Source organism: Pezoporus flaviventris, unplaced genomic scaffold (assembly GCF_033815535.1).
Source record: "Pezoporus flaviventris isolate CSIRO_AGI_PZ_B2104156 unplaced genomic scaffold, CSIRO_AGI_Pfla_v1 ptg000123l, whole genome shotgun sequence".
Lineage (NCBI taxonomy): Eukaryota > Metazoa > Chordata > Aves > Psittaciformes > Psittacidae > Pezoporus > Pezoporus flaviventris.
Window position 1 is genome coordinate 1,891,897 of NW_026892671.1, and position 8,643 is coordinate 1,900,539.

The 8,643-nt window shown below is 51.5% G+C and overlaps 1 pseudogene; it reads left to right on the forward strand.

The window, feature by feature from the left end:
• The first annotated feature begins 208 nt into the window (after window positions 1-208).
• Window positions 209-8,206, forward strand: LOC133282422 (olfactory receptor 9G19-like; annotated as a pseudogene).
• Window positions 8,207-8,643: the final 437 nt, after the last annotated feature.

Consider the following 8,643-nt stretch of genomic DNA (forward strand, 5'->3'; position numbering starts at 1 on the left):
TGGTACGGAACGGCACGACACGATACAAAACGGTAGGGCATGGTACGGTATGGCGCGGCAGAGTACGGCACAGTACGGTACAGAACGGCACTGTATCCACAAAATGACATGAAATGAAATGAAATGAAATGAAATGAAATGAAATGACATGGTACGGTACGGCACGGAATGGTACGGCATGGTACGAAACGGTAGGGCAGGGTACGGAATGGCGCAGCACGGTAGGGCACGGTACGGTACGCAACAGTACGGCACCGTACGGCACAAAATGACATCAAATGGGCGTTACGTAAACGTTACGTAAGCGCCGGTGATATGTGACGTCATACGTGATGGGTGATGTCACAGCAAGGCAGCTTTGGGAGCTAAAGCGGGAATGTGAGCAGGAGAGGTTGAGCATCTTCCTGCATTTCCTGTGCTTTGATGGATCCATCCCTGCAAGCAGCCCCAGAGCTTGCTCCTGTGCATTTCCAGGTGGACCTTGGCAGCGGAGGAGCCTCCAGCCCCTTTGCCATGGGAAGCCCCATCCTTTGATGGACACTGTTAATGGGGGAGCAGCAGCAGCATGCAGGGATGGGGATGCAGCACAGTTAGGCTCAGCTCCTTGGGGGCTGACCGACGGGGCTGCCCCTTTGCCTCAGCACGTGCCTGCAGCGCTCGCTTGCAGGCTTCATCTGATGGGAGGGCAGCCATGGGCTTGCATGCAGGAAGCCACCTGCATCCATGGTGCTAGGGGAGCAGAGCAGCCCCATAAGCATGGGGCACTTGGTGGCCCGCTGTCAGCCACTATCAGAAGCTGCAGAGAAGATGGGGCCCTCACTCAGTTCCAACCCCCTGCCATGGGCAGGGACACCTCACACTAAACCGTGTCACCCAAGGCTCCATCCAACCTGGCCTTCAACACTGACAGGGATGGAGCATTCACAACCTTGATGGGCAACACATTCCAGTGCCTTGTTCCCATACCCCTGCACGTCCAATGGGAATGAATCTTACCTGCATGCAAGGTCCCTTTCCCACCATAGTCTCACATTAAAGGATTCTTTCCTCTGTGCGATTGGATGGCTCATGGGGGAAATCACCCGGGGGAGTCTTCTGTGTGGGGAACAGGGGGAGCCATGGACCAGGGGTGGACCAGGGATGGATGGATGGATGGATAGATGGATGGAAGATGCATGGATGGATGATGGATGGATGGATGGATGGATGGATGGATGGATGGATGGATGGATGATGGATGGATGGATGGATGGATGGATGGATGGATGGATGGATGATGGATGGATGGATGGATGGTGATGGAAGATGGATGATGGATGGATGCTGAATTGTTGATGGATCGATGATTGAAGATGAATGGATGGATGGATGGATAGATGGACGGATGAATGGATGAATGTATGATGGATGGATGGATGAATGTATGGATGGAAGACAAATGATGGATGAATGGATGGATGGATGGATGGATGGATGGATGGATGGATGGATGGATGGATGGATGATAGACTGGTGATGGATGGATGATTGATGATGGAAGGATGGATGGATGGATGGATGATAGATTGGGGATGGATGGATGATGGATGGATGGATGGATGGATGGATGATAGACTGGTGATGGATGGATGATTGATGATGGAAGGATGGATGGATGGATGGATGGATGGATGATAGATTGGGGATGGATGGATGATGGATGGATGGATGGATGGATGGATGGATGGATGGATGGATGGATGGATGAATGGATGGATGGATGGATGATAGACTGGTGAAGGATGGATGATTGATGATGGAAGGATGGATGATGAATGGAAGATGGGTGATGGATGGATGGATGATGGATGAATGAAAGGATGATGGATGATGGAAGATGAATGATGGATGGATGGATGGATGGATGGATGGATGGATGGATGGATGGGTGATGGATGATGGATGAATGGATGAATGGATACATGTCGATCCCATAAGTCTCATCTCCTATTAGTTTCCCATCTAGGTTGGAGATGCCTTGCGTTGTTTGGATTTGGGTACAAGGTGGATTTTGGAATGGTTTAGGGGTACCATTTAGGGCATTGGAAGGGATGGAGATGCCTGGGGTTGGTTGGGGTTTGGGATACCATGTAGTTTTGGGGTGGCTTAGCGCTACTGGGATGGATGGAGACGGCTGGGGTGGGGTGGGTTTCTGATTACCAGATGGGTTATGGGATGCTTCGAGGGTCTCAGGGCTCCTGGGAGCAGTGGGAATGTTGGGAGTGATGGAGATGCCTGAGATTGAGGTGAAGCAGTACCCTCATGCGAGGACGTGGAAGCTGTGGGGCCGGGGGAGTGGCAGAGCTGTGGGTTGGGCATCAGGCCCCATGGGTCTGTTGTGGCCATGGAGGGTGCTACATCAGGAGAGCTGCTGCAGGTGATGGAAGCCCCTTGAAGGAAGCTGCTGAGAGCCAGGCTGAGAACACTGGGGCTGGAGAAGAGACCTCCGAGCAGCTTCCAGTGCCTGAAGGGGGTTACAAGGATTCTGGAGAGGGACTGCACTGCATTGCCTTGAAGAACCAGCTCCATCTTGCTCTCAACAGAGAGCTCCCAATCTACAGCTTGCAATCAACCGTGGTTTTGATTTACAGTTTACAATTCCCCCACCCCCCCCCGGAGCCTCACAGCATGCATGTAGATCCCATAAGCCCATCTCCTATCAGTTTCCCATCTGTAATGCTGAAACCCCATTGTCAAGAGCAGCACTGAGGCATTGAAACCCTCGTAGGGTCCAAACCCAAATCTATTACAAACAGGTTCTTTCATCAGTTTAGGGGCTGTTTTGGCCTGGTTTTCAGGGTGCTTTGGGCTGCTTTTGGGTGGTTTGGGTTCTTTTAGGGGTGTTTTTGGGTGATTCATGGTGTTTTGAAGGAGTTTGGGGTTGTTTCAGGGTGTTTTGGGGGTGTTAACCTGTTGTGGAGCGGGGTTGGGCTGGTTTTGGGGTGTTTTGAGCTGTTTCGGGGGTGTTTTGGGGTGGTTTGGGTTGGGTTTGGGATGTTTGCTTTGTGGGTGCTTTGAGATGTTTTGGGGTGTTTTGCAGGTATTTTGGGCTGGTTTGGAGGTGTTTCGGGGTGTTGTAGGGGTGCTTCGGAGTGTTTTGGGCTGTTTTGGGCTGGTTTTGGGGTATTTGGGGGTGTTTTGGGCTGGTTTTGGGGTATTTTGGCTGTCTTGGGCTATTTTGGGGCTATTTTGGGGTGTTTTGAGCTGGTTTTGGGGTATTTTGGCTGTTTTGGGGTGGTTTGGGGGATTTGGGGCTGGCTTTGGGGGGTATTTTGGGCTGTTTTGGGCTGGTTTTTGGGTACTTTGATTGTTTTGGGCTGGTTTTGGGGTATTTTAGGCTGGTTTGGGCTGGTTTTGGGGTGCTGACGTGCCACCCCCCCAGTGCAAAGGGCCGTGTCCCTGTTCTCCCTCAAGGAGCCGGTGCTGAGCCCCCACCCCTGGAGAGGCCGCTGCCCCCCCCCCCCATCAGGTACAGGGACCCCCCCATATGGAGATCCCCCCTGTCCCCCTTGTATGTGGAGCTGGGACCCCCACATGTGGGTCTGGGATCCCCCCCCAATATGCGGACACCCCATTCCCCCCCTCCCATTGCCCTTCCCCCCCCCCCCCCCCCCCTCCCCCCCAGCTCCCTCCCAGCCTTGGACCTACCCCAGAAGTTGACGCAGCTCGAGGCCAGGCTAAAGCAGATCCACAGTGACCTCCAGAAGGTACCATTTGGGGGGGGGTTGGGGTGATTTGGGGCTGTTTTGGGTACTCACTGGGTGCCACCCATAGGAGAAGCAGGACAAGGTGGTTTGGGGGTAGTTTTCGGGGTTCTGGGGTGGTTTTCGGCTGTTTTAAGGCTCTTTTGGGGCTCTGACCCCGTGTCCCTTAGGAGAAGCAGGACAAGATGGTTTGGGGCTGTTTTGGGGTGGTTTAGGTTGTTTTTGGCCAGTTTTGGGTCTGTTTGGGGGCTCTGACCCTGTATCCCACAGGAGAAGCAGGACAAGGTGGTTTTGGGGTGGGTTTTGTCCTGTTTTTAAGGTGCTTTGGGGCTCTGACCCTGTATCTCATAGGAGAAGCAGGACAAGGTTATTTTTGGGGTGGGTTTTGGGGTGTTTTGGGATGTTTTTGGCCTCTTTTGGGTCTGTTTTGGGGCTCTGACCCTGTATCCCACAGGAGAAGCAGGACAAGGTGATTTTGGGATGGTTTTGGCCTGTTTTGGGCTTTGCTTTGCGTGTTTTGGGCTGGTTTTCACCTGGTTTTGGCCTGTTTTGGGGCTGGTTTTGGTCTGCTTTGGGTCTCTGACCCTGTATCCTATAGGAGAAGCAGAACAAGTTTTTTTTGGGGGTGGGTTTTGGGGTGTTCTGTGTTGTTTTTGGCCTGTTTTGCGTCTTTTTTTGGGATCTGACCCTGTATCCCAAAGGAGAAGCTGGACAAGGTGGTTTTGGGCTGGGTTTGTGTTGTTTTGGGACTGTTTTGTGCGTGTTTTATTTGGTTTTGGCCTGGTTTTGGCCTGTTTTGGTGCTGTTCTCAGAGTCTGACCCTGTATCCATAGGAGAAGCAGGGCAAGGTGGTTTTGGGGTGTTTTGGGGGTGTTTTGGGGTGCTTTTGTACTGTGTTGGGTCTGTTTTGGGGCTCTGACCCTGTATCCCACAGGAGAAGCAGGACAAGGTGGTTTTGGGCTGCTTTGGGGGTGTTTTGGGGCTGGTTTTGGGGTGTTTGGGGGCTCTGACCCTGTATCCCATAGGAGAAGCAGGACAAGGTGGTTTTGGGGTGGTTTTGTTCTGTTTTTGGTCTGTTTTGGGGCTCTGACCTGTGTCCCATAGGAGAAGCATGACAAGGTTACTTTGGGGTGGTTTTGGTCAGTTTCCGGTTTGCTTTGGGTGTTTTGGCCTGTTTTTCGCCTGGTTTTGGTCTGTTTTGGGGCTGTTTTAGATCTGTTTTGCGGCTCTGACCTTGTATCCCATAGGAGAAGCAGGGCAAGGTGGTTTTGGGCTGGGTTTTGGGTTGTTTCTGGCCTGTTTTTGGTCTGTTTTGGGGCTCTGAAATGTGTCCCATAGGAAAAGCAGTACAAGGTTATTTTGGGATGGTTTTGGTCAGTTTCCGGTTTGCTTTGGGTGTTTTGGCCTGTTTCTCACCTGTTTTTGGTCTGTTTTGGGGCTGTTTTGGATCTGTTTGCGGCTCTGACCCTGTATGCCATAGCAGAAGCAGGACAAGGTGGCTTGGGGTGTTTTGGGGCTGTTTTGGGGGTTTTTGACTGTTTTTGGCATGTTTTGGGGCTGTTTTGGGACTCTGTCCCTGTATCATATAGCAGAAGCAGGAGAAGGTGGTTTTGGGGTAGGTTTGGGCCGTTTTAGGGGTGTTTTTGTGTGATTTGGGGTGTGTTTTTTGGCCTGTTTTGGGTCTGTTTTGGGGCTCTGACCCTGTATCCCACAGGAGAAGCAGGACAAGGTGATTTTGGGCTGGTTTTGTCCTGTTTTTTGGGTGTTTTGGGGCTGTTCTGGGGCTCTGACCTTCTATCCAATAGCAGAAGCAGGAGAAGGCGGTTTTGGGCTGGTTTTCGGGTGTTTTGGGGGTTGTGTTTGGCCGGTTTTGGGTCTGTTTTGGGGCTCTGACCCTGTATCCCATAGGAGAAGCAGGACATTGTGGTTTTGAGGTGTTTTGGGCCTGTTTTGGGGGTTTTGGAGTGTTTTTGGCCTGGTTTTGGCCTGTTCTGGGGCTCTGACCCTGTATCCCACAGAAGAAGTAGGACGAGATTTTGGGGTGGTTTTGGCCTGTTTTGGGGTTTACTTGGGGGTTTTAGGCCTGGTTTTCACCTGGTTTTGGCCAGTTTTGGGGCTATTTTGAGGCTCTGACCCTGTATCCCACAGGAGAAGCAGGACAAAATGGTTTTGGGTCTGTTTTGGGGCTCTGACCCTGTATCTCATAGCAGAAGCAGGACAAGGTGGTTTTTGGCTTGTTTTGGGGTGTTTTAGGTTGTTTTTGGCCTCTTTTGAATCTGTTTTGGGTCTCTGACCCTGTATCCCATAGGAGAAGAGGGACAAGTTGGTTTTGAGGCGTTTTGGGGCTGTTTTGAGGGGTTTGTTTTTTTTTTTGTCCTGTTTTAGGTCTGTTTTGGGGCTCTGACCCTGTATCTCATAGCAGAAGCAGGAGAAGTTGGTTTTGGGCTATTTTTTGGGTGTTTTGGTTTGGTTTTGGCCATTTTGGGGGCTCTGACCCTGTATCCCATAGGAGAAGCAAAACAAGGTGGCTTTGGGTTGGTTTGGGGGTGTTTTGGGGCTGGTTATGGGTGATTTTCTTCTGTTTTTCTCCTGTTTTGGGGCTGTTTCGGGGCTCTGACCCTGTATCCCATAGCAGAAGCAGAACAAGGTGGGTTTGGGGTGTTTTGGGAGGTTTTTTTGGCCTGTTTTGTGTTTCTTTTTGGGCTCTGACCCTGTATCCCACAGCAGAAGCAGGACAAGGTGATTTTGGGGTGGTTTTGGCGTGTTTTGGGCTTTACTTTGCGTGTTTTGGCCTGGGTTTTGCCTGTTTTTGGCGTGGTTAGAGGCTGTTTTGAGGCTCTGACCCTGTATCCCATAGCAGAAGCATTACAAGGTGGTTTGGGCTGGTTTTGTCTTGTAGGAGAGGGACTGGTTCGAGACCATCTTAAAAATCTGAATGTGCACAAGTCCATGTGAGATCCACCCGCGGGTCCTGAAGGAGCTGGCGAATGAAGTTGCGAAGTCGCTGGCCGTCATATTTGAGAAATCCTGGCAGTCAGGGGAAGTTCCCGATGACTGGTCTCGTGGTTTAAACCCAGTCAGTGAACTCGTTCACTCACTCCCCCCACTTCTTTCATTCCCCTACTCCCGGGGGGGACGGAGAGGAGAATCAAAAAGAATGCAACTCCCCTGGGTTGATATAAGAACAGTTTAGCAACTAAAGTATAATACAGATCAATACTGCTACCACCAATAATAACAATGATAAAGGAAATAACAAGGGAAGAGAATACATCACCTCACCACCAGCCAACCGATAACTCGCCCCCCCCAGCCTGACCAAGCACCGACCGATACCTCCTCCAACCCTGCAGTCCCCCTGCATGCAGACTGCTAGCCCTTCCAGGTAACTCCCAGTTTCATCCTGGCCATGACATGCTGTGGTATGGAATACCTCTTTGGCTAGCTTGGGTCAGGTGTCCTGTCTCTGCTTCCTCCTGGCTTCCCCTCCTCCCTGGCAGAGCATGAGGCTCACAAAGTCCTTGGCCTAACCAAAACATCACTGTTATCAGCTCTGTTCCCAGGCCGAAAGTCAAAACACTGCACTGCACCAGCTACCAAGAAGGAGAAAAATGACTGCTACTGCTGAACCCAGGACACACCCTCATGAGCAAGATCACCATCATAGTGGTGATATGCCGTAGCTCACCCCTCCATACCCCAATGTACTTTTTCACTGGCAATTTGTCCTTCCTGGACCTCTGGTATTCCTGTGTCTACATCCCCAAGATACTTCTGAACTGCATCTCTGAGGACAAAAGCACCTCATTTGCTGGGTGTGCTGCTCAGTTCTTTGTCTCCGGTGGCTTGGCCTGCACCGAGAGCTACCTGCTGGCAGCCATGGCCTATGACAGGTACGTGGCCATCTCCAACCCACTGCTCTGTGTTGCTGCCATGTCCAAGAAGCTCTGCATAGGGCTGGTGGTCACCTCCTGCCTCAGTGGCTTTGCCAACTCTACCCTCATTGCCAGCTACACGTTCACTCCCAGCTTTTGTGACTCCAGCGTCATCAATGACTTCTTCTGCAACCTGCTCCACTGGCGAAGCTCTCCTGTGATGTGACAGACAGCTACCAGTCCCTCCTCTACTTCATCCTGACCTTCAACACCACCCTCCCTTCTGCACTCATCCTCAGATCCTATGTCTCCATCTCGGTTGTTATCCTGAGGATGTGCTCAACTGAGGGGCAGTGCAAAGCCTTCTCCACCTCTGCCACCCACCTCACCACCATCACCCTTTCCTATGGCTCCATCCTCTTCATTTACACTCGGCCCAGCTCCTCCTATGTGCTGGAGAGGCACAAGGTGGTCTCTGCGCTTTACATGGTGGTGACTCCCATGTTGAACCCCTTCATCTACAGCCTAAGGAGCCAGGAGGTGAAGGAGGCACTGAAGACACTGCTGAAGAGACAGACAGCCTCCTAACAGAAGAAACCCAGGGTTTATGTCCCTAATGATGCACACAGCAAGAAGCGCACAGACCTTGTCTTGCTTGTGCCTTGCTTTGTTACTTATCACAGTCCATGCAGGAGCATAAGCTCTCCTGATCTTGAAGTGCATCATGAGGGACAGGAGATGGCACTGTGCAGACAGACCTCCTCTCCTTCCCACCTCTTCCCATATGCAATATATATCTGCGATAAAATGGGATGTTAGCAGCAGTTGGGATTGTTGCACATCACCTTCGCGGCTGCGCTTTATCTGAATTAAACATTCATTACTCATGCCCAAAAAAGTAGCTCAGCGGGAGCTACATGTGTCAGAGAATCATGGACAGCTTTGGGCTTGAAAGTACAGTAAGATCATCCAGTCCCAACCCCAGTGACGGGCAGGGACACCTTCCACTACAGCAGCTTGCTCCA